Source organism: Bidens hawaiensis, unplaced genomic scaffold, assembly GCF_021521415.1.
Source record: "Bidens hawaiensis isolate Kalapana, Puna unplaced genomic scaffold, B.hawaiensis_p1.1 tig00043007_1, whole genome shotgun sequence".
Taxonomy (NCBI): domain Eukaryota; kingdom Viridiplantae; phylum Streptophyta; class Magnoliopsida; order Asterales; family Asteraceae; genus Bidens; species Bidens hawaiensis.
The window spans coordinates 25,311-41,843 of NW_027497635.1; the positions used below are offsets into that span (position 1 = coordinate 25,311).

The 16,533-nt window shown below is 33.4% G+C and overlaps 1 long non-coding RNA gene and 1 pseudogene across 2 annotated transcripts; both read left to right on the forward strand.

Moving 5' to 3' along the window:
- The first annotated feature begins 862 nt into the window (after nucleotides 1–862).
- Nucleotides 863–2,025, forward strand: LOC143594022 (uncharacterized). The gene is made up of 3 exons (XR_013146243.1): nucleotides 863–918; nucleotides 1,010–1,177; nucleotides 2,013–2,025. It is a non-coding gene; the product is annotated as an uncharacterized LOC143594022 (long non-coding RNA).
- Nucleotides 2,026–7,668: 5,643 nt separating this feature from the next.
- LOC143594023 (xyloglucan endotransglucosylase/hydrolase protein 31-like) lies at nucleotides 7,669–9,493 on the forward strand (annotated as a pseudogene). The gene is made up of 3 exons (XR_013146244.1): nucleotides 7,669–8,012; nucleotides 8,190–8,407; nucleotides 9,068–9,493. The product of XR_013146244.1 is annotated as a xyloglucan endotransglucosylase/hydrolase protein 31-like (transcript).
- Nucleotides 9,494–16,533: the final 7,040 nt, after the last annotated feature.

The window sequence follows — 16,533 nt, forward strand, 5'->3', positions numbered from 1 at the left end:
CATTTCTCAACATTTATTTTGTTTAAAGACCTTCAAGACAACCTTTCTAAATTCAAGACTTCTTTTCTTTTTAGGCATTGTGCGTTAAACTCGTCGTTCGACAAATCTCCAAATTATCATCTTTCAAGTTTACTACTTGAAGGTGAGTACTTCATACCCCACTTTCCATCTTTTATTTTGGGGGTGACATTTCATACTTATTCAACAAAATGCTTTATATTTGAATCTTAAACCACAAACGTAGTTGTATACTGTACCTAAATAATTGCTCGATTTGGTGTTCTATGCTTATATGCCTATGTGTTTATCGCTTTTGGTTGGTGGAACTATAAAATCCTAGACTGTTTGGCATCCCCTTTAAGCAATGTGTCGTTAACGTAATACAATTAACGATAACTATAAAATCCTAGATTATTTGGCATCCCCTTATAGCTAGGTGTCGCTAATGTGTTTAGCGATATCTATTTATCCAAATTACCACTTTTATTTATCGTTTCGTATACAAGTTTTGTGGCTATATTTATTATATACTAATATGATTAAACTTATGAATTGCTCACCAACCTTTGTGTTGACAAACTTAATTTTATGAAATGTTGCAGGTTTGCATCTTGGTTGATTTATGATTGTGAAGAAAACGACATCAAAGACCTTAGGATATTAGTAAAAATGAACAATATAAAATTTGCCATATTTTGTGATATCTTGTTTATGGTTATTTTATGGATAATTGTTATGTGACATTTTCGATGTTATGAAATGAAATGAGTTTATTAAATACTGTCACTTTAATTAGTGTCATGTGCTTATGGACAATCGTTACACCTCGGCATGTTCCGCCGCCTTTGATCGGGGTGTGACAGAAGTGTTCAAGGAGAAAATTTGAATTGGGTTGACAATAGGGCAGAGGAGACTTGGGTAAGTTGGCTATTAGTAAATCCAAACAACATATTTCAAAAGAGAAAAATATTGAAATTTGAATAATGTAATTACGTGGATTTAATAATAGGTTAATTACAATGGATATGTTGTGGAGAAGTACGGAGATGATCGTAGCATGCATCCCAAATTTGACGAAGACTTGTGGTCGCGAGCTGCTGGAGGCATAAAGAAAGGAAAAATGTACGGGTTAAGCAATGTTAGTGGCTCGCGTGTGCATGGCAGTCAAGACCCCGAGGTATGCTAATAGAATTATGTTTTTGAAAAAAACTTTGAAATCAGTTTACATTTTGGTTGTAAAGCAAAGATAGGGCTGTGCAATAGGTTTACAGTTTGGTAACAACAAAAGTTCAGCAGCAGCAGCAAAGTGCTACTGAGTCGGTTTCTATAGGTAGCAAACAACATTATTTTTTCTTCTAAATATTTTTGACAACTTGAATTTTAAAAGTCACATTATCACTTTAATTTTCATAATAACTAGTATTATCAATTATAAAATAAATTATAATATGTATTAATTAGTAAATTAGAAAAAAGTCTTAACAAATAGTCTAAGTAGAGGCGGTGAATAGGACTGTGATGGCGAGTCGGGTCAGGTCTAGTGGTTACATTAGAAAATGATTTTCATTTCATAATCAAAAAAGTTATTAAATAGGTTTTTTCTCATATACCAGGGTATGGCGAGTCGGGTCGGGTCTAGTGGTTACATGGGCCTTACACTTTACTTGCATAAGCTTAGTCAAAAGACCCATTGTTTATAACTCGTTAAACATGTTTGTCACAGCCCGTTAATAGTATTATTATATACCATCGGCCCGTTTACAACTCACATATAACTTGTTTATTTAGCCCGCTTATAGTTTGAATTTTAGTCAAACTATAAACAGTTATTACAGCCCGTTTTTATTTTGACAGTTTGACTTTTTAAAAGTCAAACATCACTTTAATTTTCACAATAATCAGTTTAGGATCAAAAGACGTTCTTAGTAACTGATTGTTGAGATTAGAAGTCATTTAGGACACCTTAAAATTTTGTATGTTTTATTTTTGACCCGTTATCAATTGTTTTGTAGATTGAAAAGTTGCATTTAGTTATCAAGGAGCTTATGAAGGAAAAAGATGAAGATAAAGAAAGATTAAATGAAATTATTAAGGAGTTGATGGCTGAAAAAGAAAAAGGATAAGGCTGAAAAGGAATAGGATAAGGCGGAGAAAGATGCAATTCTTAACAGGATGGCTAACATTGAAACTTTGTTAAAATCTGTGGTTCGATAAGCAATGTCAATATTTTGAAGCCACGTTAGCACGCCTTATTTTGAATATTTTTAACATTTGGATGTGCGTTTGGATTTTATATTGGACATTTTAATTTGGGTTGTTTTTGGATATTTTTATTTACATACTTTTTTTATAAAATGTCTGGACAATTCAAATTTGTTCAAATGGTCCAAATTAGGTCCAAATTAAATTGGCAGTAACTTGTGACCAATAGCGGTGGTTGCAAGAATTCCGACCGCATCGGTGGTTGCAATAATTCCGACCGCATCGGTGGTTGCAAGAATTCCGACCGGCAGCGTGGTTGCATGAATTCCGACCGTGGTGGTTGTTACATGAATTCTAACCACGGCGGTGGTTGCATGTTTTGCAACAGCTTTAGTTGTTGGTCGCAAAATGTAATAGCAGTCGGAAAATGGTCGCAACAGAGTAATTCCGACCTGCGTTTTTTCCACCGCATTTTCAGTTGCAAAATGGTCGCAACAGGGCAATTACGACCGTTTTGCGACCGGAAAGATGGTCTCAAATGCCTAGTTTTCTAGTAGTGAACGACCCATAACGACGACCCCTTAACAACGTGGCATTGTATAGCAGATTAGGCGGCGTTAAAGGCATGCCACCTCAACATAAGTTCCAGCGTTATTGCTTCACAATGAGTAGCCTAAGAAGGTAGTAATACATTGATAAATGATAGCCGATGTTATATGCAACTAACCATCTCGAATAAACCACATGACTTCAACTATATTTCAATATTTATTTCTATTTCCCTTCAATTCTATCATATTCACTTAAATGTCTCTCCACTCATCTTTTAATTTTATTTTCCCACTATTATGCGAACAATATACTAAATAAATAACTAAATTCATTACTTTACTGGATTAGTTATATATATTCTTGATGTTGAAGTATATTGCAATTATTACTTTAAATACCATTTAATAATAACAGATAATACACTATTAATAATGGCAAATATTATTTTATATATAAACCACTAAAACGTATGTAACAACTACTACTTATATTTATTTCCTTAGAATATTTGTGAAAAGAAATAATTACAAATATTTAGGTACTGTTTTGACTTTATTTAAATTTAAAAGTGTAGTATACATACTTGCATGGTGATGGTGTGTTAGAGGATTCCTAATGGATTTTCTAAATTATGTGAGGGGTTCTTTATTTTTTTGAGATGGTTAGAAATGGTTGTAAGAGGAGAGAGAAATGTTACTGTTCATGGTTAAATTTGGAGAAGCGCACTGTTCCTCGCTATAATTTTTTAATGTTTTTGAAAGTGGTTGTGAGTGAATGAAAGAGAAAGGTAATGATAAGAGTATAAAAAAGTATCATTTAATTGAAAATAAGAGAGAAAAAATAGTATTTTTAGTATAATTATAGATATAGAAATGAAGAATTAAATGAGAATACTCTTATGCAATTGAGCGTGCTCTAGACACTAGCAAAATATGCCCGGGAAGGTACGGAATGAATCATATATTAGTTCAGTCTAGAGCTAATATTAGTATGAGTGGGGAGCTAGAGTTGGATTGTGACTAAGTGAATTGAATTTAATAACAATATTTTTATGTGTTTATTTATAAGAATATTAAATAATAAATTTAAAGAAAATCTGAAACTATATAACTTTTAGTAATGCACTACTAAACGAACAACATAGAAGCAAAGTAGTGGTAGGAAGTTTTGGGTTTCTTAATGCAGACAACTTGGAGACGTTTAAGGGCTTCATACGACTGGGTTGGTCGTTCAAAAAACAATGTAAAAGGAAGTAAATGAGAACTCAAATGTGAGTTTCGAAGTTTATATGAGCTATTATCATGTACGATGTTTGTACGTTAATGGAGTTTTACTCAACACAAGAACTTAAACAAGTCAACTAGATAAACTTGAACTTGCCTAAGTTTTTAACAAACCAACACAACTCAGTACATAGAACATATCGTTAGTATTTCATATAAAAAGTTTAATAACTAATAATAAACGAGTAAGAAGAACAAATTTAAGACCTACATAATTTATGCGTTGAGAGATATTTTTTTAGATTAAACTTAGTCGTTCAATTTACACCATCACCCAGTGGCATCCTAAATATCCTCGTCTCGGCATGCTGTCTTTCTCGTTGTGATTGAGCATAACAAGGTTGAGTCCAAGCTCACGCTTAAAGTTAAGCATATCAACAAGCAAGCTTGAGTCCGAGCTTCATATACCAAAGCCGGTTAGACTCATGAGCCTAACCAAACATATTATTCATAGCAAACGGGTTTGAGCATGAGCTTGAAAATTTGTCACGATTAGAGCTTAAGTTTAGATATAAAATTGTTAAAAGAGCCTAGATTGAGGTTTACTCGGTTTGACATTCATTACCATCTTCGAATACAATTTATGCTACTTGGATGCCAGATTTATAAGTTTTGTTGTGTAGTCTAATTTATTTTCTTTTTAATTAATTGCATTTAAATATAATCTCTTTTATTTTTAAAGGCCAACTTAAAATAACATAGCTCCTGGTTAGAAAAAATTAACCTAGAGAACAAAAAGAGTTACAAACAGAGCAGAGGGTTTCTAAACCACTCTGCTCAGTTCAAAAGAAATTAACAATTACCAAACGAAAACCATAAAAAGAAATCGAATCAAAAATATATTCTCTATACTCTTCACTAGAGCAAAAAATCTATTCATTCCGAGCTCTCCAAATGAACCACAAAGTAGTAAAGGCAATCGTCCCGACCACATCTTTTTTTCTTTTTCAATCATTTAGCAGAACCCTACTGATCCACAATACTTTCTGGAATTTTATTTTGGTCGTACAACAAAAAAGATATTTAACAAGATATTGATATACTTTTTTTTGAATAACTATTTTCTTTCATCTGTTTCATCAAATGTCTTAAGTTCCCATAATCATTTGGTTGTAAGTAAACATCTTTGTTGTAGTCCAAGCTACTAGTTGTATGAATTTATTAATTTGTTAATTTACAATTAATAATGATAAGACATTGATACCATTTTAAATCCATAAAATCTTTTATTTCTTTTCATGCATTGTATGTGCTTAATAAAACAGATCAGCATTACAATTCTGAAAGGTTAAAAGTGTTTTAAGTACTATTAAATTATCATCACTACCACAAAAAGAGTTCCACTAGTGAAAGATCCATCAAAGATAAGGTGATTGGTCATCCACATTTAATTTGGTGAAGTACATGCCGGTGATTCACCTGTGAAATGTCATCGTTGATATGCATGTAATATCGGTCGATATGTTGATGGAATGCTTACTGACACCGGTTTTCCTAACATGGTCCTAAAGAATAACCTACAGATATGTCCGTCAATGAAAAATCTCAAATTTAGAGCAGATATATATTTTTAAATTAATTAACTATTATCGGTACTCGAAGAATGAAGATGAGCGGGTGAGCCGCTGACCCGTCACTAATCCCAATTAGCCATTCATAATAATAATAATAATAAAATTAAAAAGAAAGAAACAAAATATATGCCATTGATAGCTACTTGGATACCCATGATCTTGTATCTGTCTTTTCATATCTTCAATGACATGCATGTTTAGCTGAAATTATATATTGTATCGTATTATTATAAATGTTAAATAAATAAAACTGTTCATTTGCTTTATTATTATTATTATTATTATTATTATTATTATTATTGTTATATAATAGATAAGTAGATATTAGTGTTTGGATAGATGCAAATCGTTTAGTATTATCTACTTAATTCTTTGATGACTAATGTATAGTTTTAAATAACTATATAGGACTGTCACTTTTACTCGAAACCTGAAACCCAACCTGAGAAAACATATACCCAAACCCGAACTAACTCGACCTGAGAAAAGTCTAACCCGAGCCGGAACCGAAGTAATTCGGTTGGTTCTTGGTCCGAATTCTAGGTTTCGGATCAATCCGAAAACCCGAGTAAACTTTCAGTTCTAAAACCATACATATTTTTAGGTATTGTATGCTAAGCCTTAACTGCTGACGTTATCAGAATTTACTCCAAATCATTGTTCTCATTTCACCTCTGATAAATCAATTGTTTATTGTTTATTAATGTTTCTATTTAAGACTAAAAGCAACTATAATTCAACATCCTAATCAAACCAAACTGAAGATGATTATGTTGGTCTTGTTTATTATAGTTGAACTTTATTGAATTTTACTCTTTTTAGGATGTTTTATCGGTTTTTTTTGTTTTGTTATTGGTTTATTACGTTACGAGTAAAGATGAATTTATTACATTTAAATTTAGCAATGTAGTTATTTTTTCTAGGATACTCGAAACCCGATTAACCCAACTCGTAAAACCCGAACCCGAAGTAATCGTGAGAGATTTGGGTTGGGTTTCAGGTATAGATATAAACCTTTAAAACCCGAAGAACCCGACCCGTAAAACCCGAAACCCAAAAAACTAATCCGAAGAACACCCCTACTTCCTGCCACTACTAGGCTACAAGTGGGGGGGACTCTTATTAAATAAAAATGATTTTCTTTGATTTGGTAAATATTATAATTACACCATAAATTCTATTCTTTTATTTTTTTGTTTTTCATAAAACGTCTTTGTATTATATGTTGGAACATTTATAACCTATAGTTAATTTACATAAACACTATATACATTTGTATATGCATTTAGGGGTGTGATTGCTAAAACAAATGATCAAAACAATTTAGCTTAGTAGGGTATGGTGCAAGTATAAATACATTTGTCGGCATTGAAAATCTAAACCGAATAAACTTAATGGGTAGGTCCTTTATATTTTACATATACATATGCATTTTGTCGGGTTCCCATCGTTACCCAAATCATCGGTCTACAAAAGAGGCCTGCGAAAGAAAAATACAACTGAAAATAATTGCTCACCAAATCTATCATTTTATTCTATATTTGTTTCATCTATGAAAATATTATATCAAAATTGTGCTATCAATCATCTATTTCTTGTCAAACCTTTTAAAGCAAATAATTATATTGACATAAATGATAAAAGTTTAACAAAAATATAAATATATATATACACACACACACTTGGTCGAGGTTCGTCGGTTAAATCAGTTAGACCAACAACAGTCATCCTAAACGCAAACGTTCCAAGAGCACTCATTTAGACAAGCTACTAAAACGGGTACCAATTCGGTGTTATATTCTAAATAACATAAATTTATACATACCTTTTTTATTACAATATTAAGTTAGATTTGCTTGCTTTACTTTCTGATTTTTTTGTTATAACATAGACTTATATTGTTTAATAATGTAATCTTATCTAAGTGTATTCGAAAGTATAAGTCTTTGATATAGTTTGAATTTATAGTATATATTTTCTTTAATTTGGTTGGTTATAAATAGGGTCCATATGTTATTTTGAGTAAATCACAATACTATATATAGTATCATCTGTTCCCATACTTGGCATACAAATCATTTTATTCCTCCTCTAAAGTATAATGGCTTTTTTCCTCCCTATTCTCACCTTCTTCATGTTAACTACTTTTTCCCTGACCAATGCTCAACCTTCACCTGGTTTTTACCCTAGTTCCAAAGTTCCTACAATACCCTTCAATCAAGCCTATAGGAGCTTATGGGGCTCACAACACCAGCGGTTCGAGCAGAACTCACTAGTGTTGTGGCTCGACAAGTCATCAGGAAGTGGGTTCAAGTCACAAAGAGCGTATAGATCAGGCTACTTTGGGACCGCGATCAAGCTTCACCCTGGCTACACCGCTGGGGTTATTACGTCATTTTACGTATGAAATTAATCTTTACTTGTGACACAAGCAACATTACCACATGGTCCACATGCTTGGTTAAGTTGCATGCATGCATGATGCATATACGCGAAAGTTACTTATCATTTTGATTTTTATTTATAGCATTATAGGGCTTTAATAATGGTCTTTATTTGTGCTTGGATTGTTTTACAGCTTTCAAATAACGAAGATTATCCTGGGAACCATGATGAAGTTGATATCGAGTTTCTTGGCACGACGTTTGGGAAGCCATATACTTTGCAGACGAACGTGTACATTAGAGGAAGCGGCGATAGAAATATCATCTGACGGGAAGAAAAGATTTACCTGTGGTTCGATCCGACCAAGGGTTTTCATAACTATGCTATTTTGTGGAGCCCCATTGAAATCATGTAAGTTATTTTATTCCAGATATATTTGAAAACAAATAATGCATGATAACTTTTGTCCTTTTCATTTCAATATTAAAGAGAACAAACAAGAAAAAGATTTTATTTAATAAACATATCCATAATAAATGGGTCGTGTATGCAGATAGGTAGTTGGAATCCCCCCTTTAGTTAATACATGAACCCAAACAAGACACCATAAACATACAGTATCCTGGTAGTGACGTAATTTGTTATTCATTGTATTCTGTTTTGATGTAATCATTACTTTTTATAATATTAATTATAGATTCTCTCTTACATATTTATAATAAAAGGTACAAAAATATATTAAAAAAAAGTTTTGTAATGAAACTATAAAACAAGATCGTTCTCTTTATCTATCGAATTTTAATATAAAATACCCGATCAGTTTTAGTTTTTGCGTAGAACAAACTTTCTGTAAATTTATAAGTATTAGCGATAAACACGTGAACCTATGAGTCAACGTGAAGGCAACCTGTTTGACTAAATATGTTAGCAGGATCAACTCGTAACCGTCCCAAACTTATTTAAACTAAACTCAAACCTACAACATCCATGTTAGCTTATTTGTATCTTATCAAAAACTCGTACGCGTATGAAACAATTAAAATAACATAAAGTTCATGTGGAATAATGCAGATTTTTTGTGGATGATGTGCCAATTAGAAGGTACCCTAGGAAAAGTGATGCTACGTTTCCATTAAGGCCGATGTATGTGTATGGGTCTATATGGGATGCTTCGTCGTGGGCTACTGAAAATGGTCGATACAAAGCCGATTATAGGTATCAACCCTTTTATGCTAGGTATAATAATTTCAAGCTAGGAGCTTGTGCGGCCAATTCAGCAGCATCATGCCGCCCACCATCTGGTTCTCCAGCTAGGATGGGTGGGCTGAGCCGCCAGCAGGTGGCGGCGATGTTGTGGGTTCGAAAGAACTACAAGGTGTATGATTATTGTAGGGATCCGAAGAGAGACCATACTCAAACACCCGAGTGCTAGAGTTTTTGTTTTAAAGAAAATGGAAGCTTGAGATGTGTGGAAATGCTGTCCAAGCTTTCATTATTTAATTTGCTTTTGTTTGTTTGTGTAATTTTGTTTTTATTTTGCGTGTAGTGTGATTTATGAGTGGATTGTTGAAAAGTACGTGATTGATGATTGTCACATTTGGAACAAGAAATTATGATTTGATTTATGAAGCAATTGCTATCTTGTTTGAATCGAAACATTACATGAAAACAACATGAAATATACATGTTTTGGTGTTCTATCTAACTCGTTTAATAAACAGGATGCGTTCGAATAAATTATCTAACTCATTTAACTAAACACGTTTATCTGTCAACACTTTCATTGTGCAAGCCCATCTACTAGTTTACTACAGAAAGCTAACTTGCAACTCTACGTTTAACCCATTTATTACAACTCGCCAACCTGTTTAAGGTCCATACACCTTGATTACAATCGACCCATATATAAACTCTTTAGATAAATTAGTAAAATAGGTTGTGTTCGGATTACACGTTTTATAGTTGTTTGGGTTATATGGTTATAAGTGTGCTTACATTAGAGTTAATGCCTTTAACACGAATAAATTTATAGGTCGTGTTCCGGTTCAAGCTGAATTGTTTAATATGTAAAACGCTCATCTATCTCAAAAGTCAAAACCTTTGATTCCCTTTTCCTCTCAAAACTTTGGTTTGCAGCCCACTGGAAGACAGGACCCTAGAAGGTAGAGCTACGACAAAAGCCTAAAGTTGGCTAGTGATTCTAAAATCAGATAGCCATGAAAGGCCCAAAAACATCAAATAAAATTAGATCTATAAATACAAAAATAAACAAACAAAACCAAAAGTGACTGGATCAAAGTAGAGGTGTACAAAACCGGTTTTAAACCCAAACCGAACCGGCTTGGTCAACGGCTGGTCAAAACCGGTTTTACTCAAACCAGTTCGGTTTATAAACCGGTTTAGAAGCAAGATAGGCCGGTCTGGTCATGTCGGTTCGGTTCGGTTTATAAACCGGTTTAACCGGTTTTTCTCAACCCGATTCGGTTTTAAAACCGGTTTGGTAGATCTTAAGGGAAACCGGTCTTGAGGCGATTTGGGTTGGTTTGGGTGAAACCGGTTTTAAACCCAAACCGGTTCGGTTCGGTTTGCTTAAAACCGGTCCCAAACCGGGTTTTTTACACCTCTAGATCAAAGTGAGAACAAAAAAAAAATTTCAGCATGACCAAAAGCCCAAAACCAGGAGCAAATTTAAGTGGTTCATTCTAATTAACCCTATTTGGTACACCTTTTAAAATGGACCATTCCCAACCCCTTTAAAGCGTTACTCAGCCCTACTACAAATCCTATGAAACGTTGGCTTTATATATAATTATTTATAACTTCTAAAGTCGTGATTGATACTCTTTTAAGTTACAACAAAAGACATTTATTCAGTGTGTCCATGTGTCACCTGTTTAACTAAATGGCACTATATATAGCAACCATTAATTGTCCTAAACTTATTTAAACTAAACTTGAGCGTACAAAATTCGTGTTAACTTCATTCGTATCGCATCAAAAACTCATACGCGTATGAAACAAGAAAAATAAAGTAAAGCATTTGTTGATGATGTGTCGATTAGAAGGAACCCTAGGAAAAGTGATGCTACATTTCCATTAAGGGCGATGTATGTATACCGCTCTATATGGGATGGTTCATCATGGGCTACCAAAAATGGTCGTTACAAAGCGGATTATAGGTATCAACCCTTTTATGCTAGGTACAATAACTTCAAGCTAGGAGATTGTGCTCAGTGGCGGAACTTGAACAATTGCATTGGGGGGGGGGGGGGTCAAAAAATTTTAGATTAATCATAAGTTCATATATATAAATCAACCAAATTTTTTTTCAACAAAAAAAGACCATAAATCCAAAAAATAAAATTTTCTTACACATAGACGACAAAAAAAAGAGAAAAATTGCAACTGAGCCCGACGACCTTTAAGGTCTTTAAATTCATCGATTACTGATAAATCATCTAATGATATCTAATGATCTAAACTAAAAATTTCACAACATCAAACATAAACTAATGGAAATAATAGATGAATGGTTTGGTACAAACCTATTAGTAGAGAAAAGATAAACGACCAGAGATGATGAATTGATTATTTTCTATTTTGCCAATCGTCGGCTAATGGCTGTTCTACTCAGTCCATCGAATTTTCAAGTTCCAAATTTTAACAAATCAAGCGTCTCTTCTTACTCTGCCATATTATTATTATTATTGATTTTATTAGGTTTTGGGCTTTCAAATATGGGCTGAACATCTTAGACATACTTTATAAATTTATGGGCTATATACCCAAGTTCTAGGCCCAAAATTTAGGGGGGCCACAGCCCCTTCATGCCCTATACATGATCCGTCAATAGTTGTGCTGCCAATTCAGCAGCATCGTGCCACCCACCATCTGGTTCTCCAGCTAGGACGGGTGGCCAGAGCCGCCAGCAGGTGGCGGCGATGTTATGGGTTCGAAAGAACTATAAGGTTTATGACTATTCTAGGGATCCAAAGAGAGACCATACTCAAACACCATAGTAAGTTTTAGTTTTAAAGAAAATGGAAACTTGAGATGTGTGGAAATGCTGTCCAAGCTTTAATTATTAAATATCTTTTCGTTTGTTTGTAATTTAGTTTTGGTTTTGTGTTTAGTGTGATTTATGAGTGGATTGTTGAAATTGATTGATGATTGTCACATTTGGAAAAAGAAAAAATGAATTTGATATATGAAGCAATTACTATCTTGTCTGAATTCAAACATGATATGAAAACGACATGAAATATTCAGGTTTTGTTGTTATATCTAGCCACTTAATAAACAGGGCACGTTTCGATGGGTTATTTAACTCATTTAACTAAATAGGTCTATCTGTTAATCCTTTAATTTTCAAGTTGACCCGTCAACCACCAACTCTACGTTTAACTCATTTACTACAACCCGCCAACCTGTTTAATGTCCTTAGCATATTCACATCCATTCACATATCTCCAATTCTATAATTACGCTAAAAATCACTACATTTTCACTCTTATTTTCAATTTAATAATAATTTTTATACTTTTTTCATTACATTTTCTTATTACACTAAATATGATAATTAATATGGTGGAATAAGAACTTTTCAAATATACCGATAAACAGCAACGCTTTCTTTATCATCCACTAAAAAACCACGCACAACCACACTCTAATTATGAAAACCACGCTAAAAAAAATAGGAAAAGTGTTGTGAATGCTCTTACAATTGGCCCATTTTATAACTTGTTTGGATAAATTAGTTAAACCAACACTATCCGGGTTACACATATTTTAGTTGTTTTGAGTTATACGATTATAAGTATTTCTACCCTAGAGTTGATATCTTGTATACTAATAAATATATATGCCTTGTTCCTGGTTCAACGATACAACTTGTTTAATATGTAAAGCGCTTCTCTCTCTCAAAAGTTAGAACCTTTGATTCCCTTTTCCTCTCAAAACCTTGGCTTGCACTTTGCAGCCCATTAGAGGACAGGCCGGTAGAGATAAGACCAAAGCTCAAAGTTAGCTAGTTATACTAAAATCAGATAGCCATGAAAGGCCCAAAAAACATCAAATAAAACTAAAATCTATGATAAAAAAAATGCCAAACGTGAAATAGATCAAAGTGAGAACAGAAAAACACTTTTCAGCATGACCAAAAGTCCAAAACCATGAGCAAACTTTGACCACGTGATTTGGTGAAGTGGTTCATTGTAAATTGTAATTATACCCATTTGGTGCTCTTTTAAAAAGTTTTTAACTCGTTACTCAACCAATTATATACCCTAAAATTATTACGGATTTATATATAAACTCTAAAAATTGTAATTGATACTCTCTGTTACAACAGATGCCCGTCTCACGTGTGAACAAGTATTTAACGCCCTAGATTTTTAGAATAATATTCAGAAAATGGATCCCCATTTTTTTTTTCTTTTACTCGGATTTTAAACAAACATACGTCACTTGTAGTGACATCACCAACGTTCAAAGTTTATAAAAGATAACTTCATATTTTTACCATATACAAAATAAACTATGTTTGTCTTTACAGTTTACCATATGGCCATTAAACCAAAACAGTTAATGAGTTTTATGAAAGACTAACATTACTACAGTAGCTTTTCTAGCAGAGACTTGTACTTCGATCAACCAATGAGTTTACAAAAGAGTCACATTAGCTTTTCCAACATAGACTTGTCCTTCGATCAACCTATCTAACGTAGCTTATCTGATGAAAGTATACATGGTAATTGTAAGTTAGCTTTGCTAAGTACGTACACCCTTAATTGATATTAAGCAGAACTATATTGACTCATTTTGGTTCTCGGCGTATGCCACAAGTCCACAACTACATGACATACTTGTATCTCAATCTTGTGTATTTTAAATTTTTAATCTTTTGAGACTCAAAAGTCGAGACCTCAATTTAACAGATATCAACCCCTTTCGGACTTGTATATATATACATGCACAGGACCGGCCCGTGGCTAGCGAAACCAAGCAAGGGTTTTATACCCACACTTAATTAACGCCTTCAGATCAAATAAAAAAACATTATATTTATTAAATATAGATATATCGTAATGGGCAAATTAAAAACATGTATTGATCTGATGGTAAATTTGTGTGTTGCTTAGTTGTATGCCATGAGTTTGAGGTTGGCTCTAAGTGTGTTGTTATTTATTGTTTTTTTCTATTTTTTTATTTTTAATTTGTCTTAAAATTTCGTTCGATTTTGGTCTTCAAAATCGTTAAGTTGGCCCTCTACATTCAACCCAACTTACAAAGCGTTGTAATCTGTTTCCAATTATGCACATATTATACCACATAGGAACATGTATAACTTACGCATGTATACTTTCAAAACATGATAGCTTAATATACTTGCATTTCGTCGTGTAGATGGTACCTGCTTCTTCAATAAATTATTTTCTTTGTTGCATGTATACTTTCTATTTTGATGTTACCTGCTTCTTCAACTTTGACGAATTCTTGACGAATCTAGATTCTAATATCAAGAATTATAGACGCATCCATAGTGGGGCGTCAACCTCCACATTTTTGCTCCTAAAGCGACCCCAAACCATAACATATGGGGCATTTTTCCCTTTATTAGTCTGACTATTTTTTTTGAATACGGACGCCGGGAGTAGGGCCAAAAGAGTGGGCAAATGACCAATCAAATATCTTCACTTTTTAGTTTTTTTTTTTATTAATTTAACCAATAACTGGTTATTACAATAGACGTCAACAACTATACGTAAAATGAAAAAAAAATCTTCGTTCAAATTTGACGACGTGATATGAAAAACGCTTATTTTTAGCCCCTCCACTACAGCACCTCTTTGACCTCGTTAGTGGCTTAGTTTAATACTTTATATACATACTTCTTCACACATCTGTTTCCCTTGGTTATAATTTAAATCAAACCTTCTAAATATATTATTACACATTAAATTAAATAGCAATTACTTGTAAATCTTAGAAAGGTAAATCCTAGAAAAAGTATGGTGTCCGGGGTTTTATATGACTTTGGGTCTAAAGGTATTTCTTAGAAAGTACAGTGTTCGGGATTAAGGTAGAACCGAAAATGATTAGTAATATGAAGTGGCGAATCTAGACCAAAATCTCAGGGGTAACGTTTAAAAATGTTTCTTTACCGTATTTCATACAATGCAAACGAATTCTTTTTTTTTTCTGCTGTAGTTTATACAATGACCGAATTTTTTACATTATTTCATACAATAAATTCTTTCTTTTTTTTGTTTGAAATTGGTGTTTGACGAATAGTATCATTTTCTTGGAATTTTCATTTAAAAAAAATTGCTAATATGACTTTGTACGTCGTTTTATCTTCCAAGTTCTCTAATTTTAGAAAAGATAAAATTTAAACCTTAAACCCATAATCAATTCCAATTCACACGCAAACCCTAAATCCCTAATCAATTCCAATTTAGGCGTAAACCTTAAATCCTTAATCAATTATCATTTCCAATTTACATTATCAAAATATCCAATAAACCATAATCAATTATTCAAGTCCAGTGGTAGGAGGGTTGAGTTCTCCAATTGAGACTCAAGTTCGATCCCTACTTGTGACACTTTGGGTGGATATTGGAAATGAAGGATTTGAGCTAGGCCTTGCGAGGTTGTTAGTTCGAATTCAGAGCCCACCCGAATTTTAGTCCCACCATGTGTTACGCTAGAGAGTTTTGCACTTACGGTTGCACAACGACTATCAAGTATCAAGTGACAGTCGGCGGTATGGTTTCTCAGGGGGAACGCCCAAGCCAAACTCTGAAGTCAACGTAGACTTGGTTAAGACAACATAGTCTGGCTAGAGTGGGATAACATGAATCTCCAAATTGGATAGTGCGGTGGTCTATCGTACAAGAAAGTCGTCATTCGAAAAAAATATTTTCAATTGCTCATAAACAATTCCAAATTAATAATTTATATAAACAACTTAGCAATTACAACTCTAGAAAAAAAAATAAAAGAATACCTAAATTGAACAAATAGAAGCCGAACGTGGAAGAAGGACTAAGGGAACACCGGTCGTTAGCAACTTGGCTATGGCGTAGAGGTCCGGTGACCCGAGGAATAATGAATAATTTTTAATTTGGTTTAGGCTTTAATTTGGTTGAGCTTTTTATTTTGGTTGGACTTAAATTGGTTTTAACTTTTAATTTGGTTGGGCTTTAAACAAATAGGAGTAACGTTATATTTTTTCAGGGGTAACGGAATACGAAAACCGACCAAATAAAAGTAAATTTGCACAAACGAGGAAAAGTTGAGGGGTAGCGAATGCTACCCCTAGCTACTAAGTATGTCCGCCCCTGGTAATATGGCCAGTTTGATGAATTGTAAATCTGGCAAGCTTCTTTTTCTGCACCTCGACTGCCAATCGAGGCTAATATGAGTTTAGCTAATAGTTGGGAGCCAATTTTGGATAAGTTTGACTCAAAATTATCGAAATGGAAAGAAAAAGTATTGCCTTTGGGGGACGTTTAACCCTTATCCAATCAATG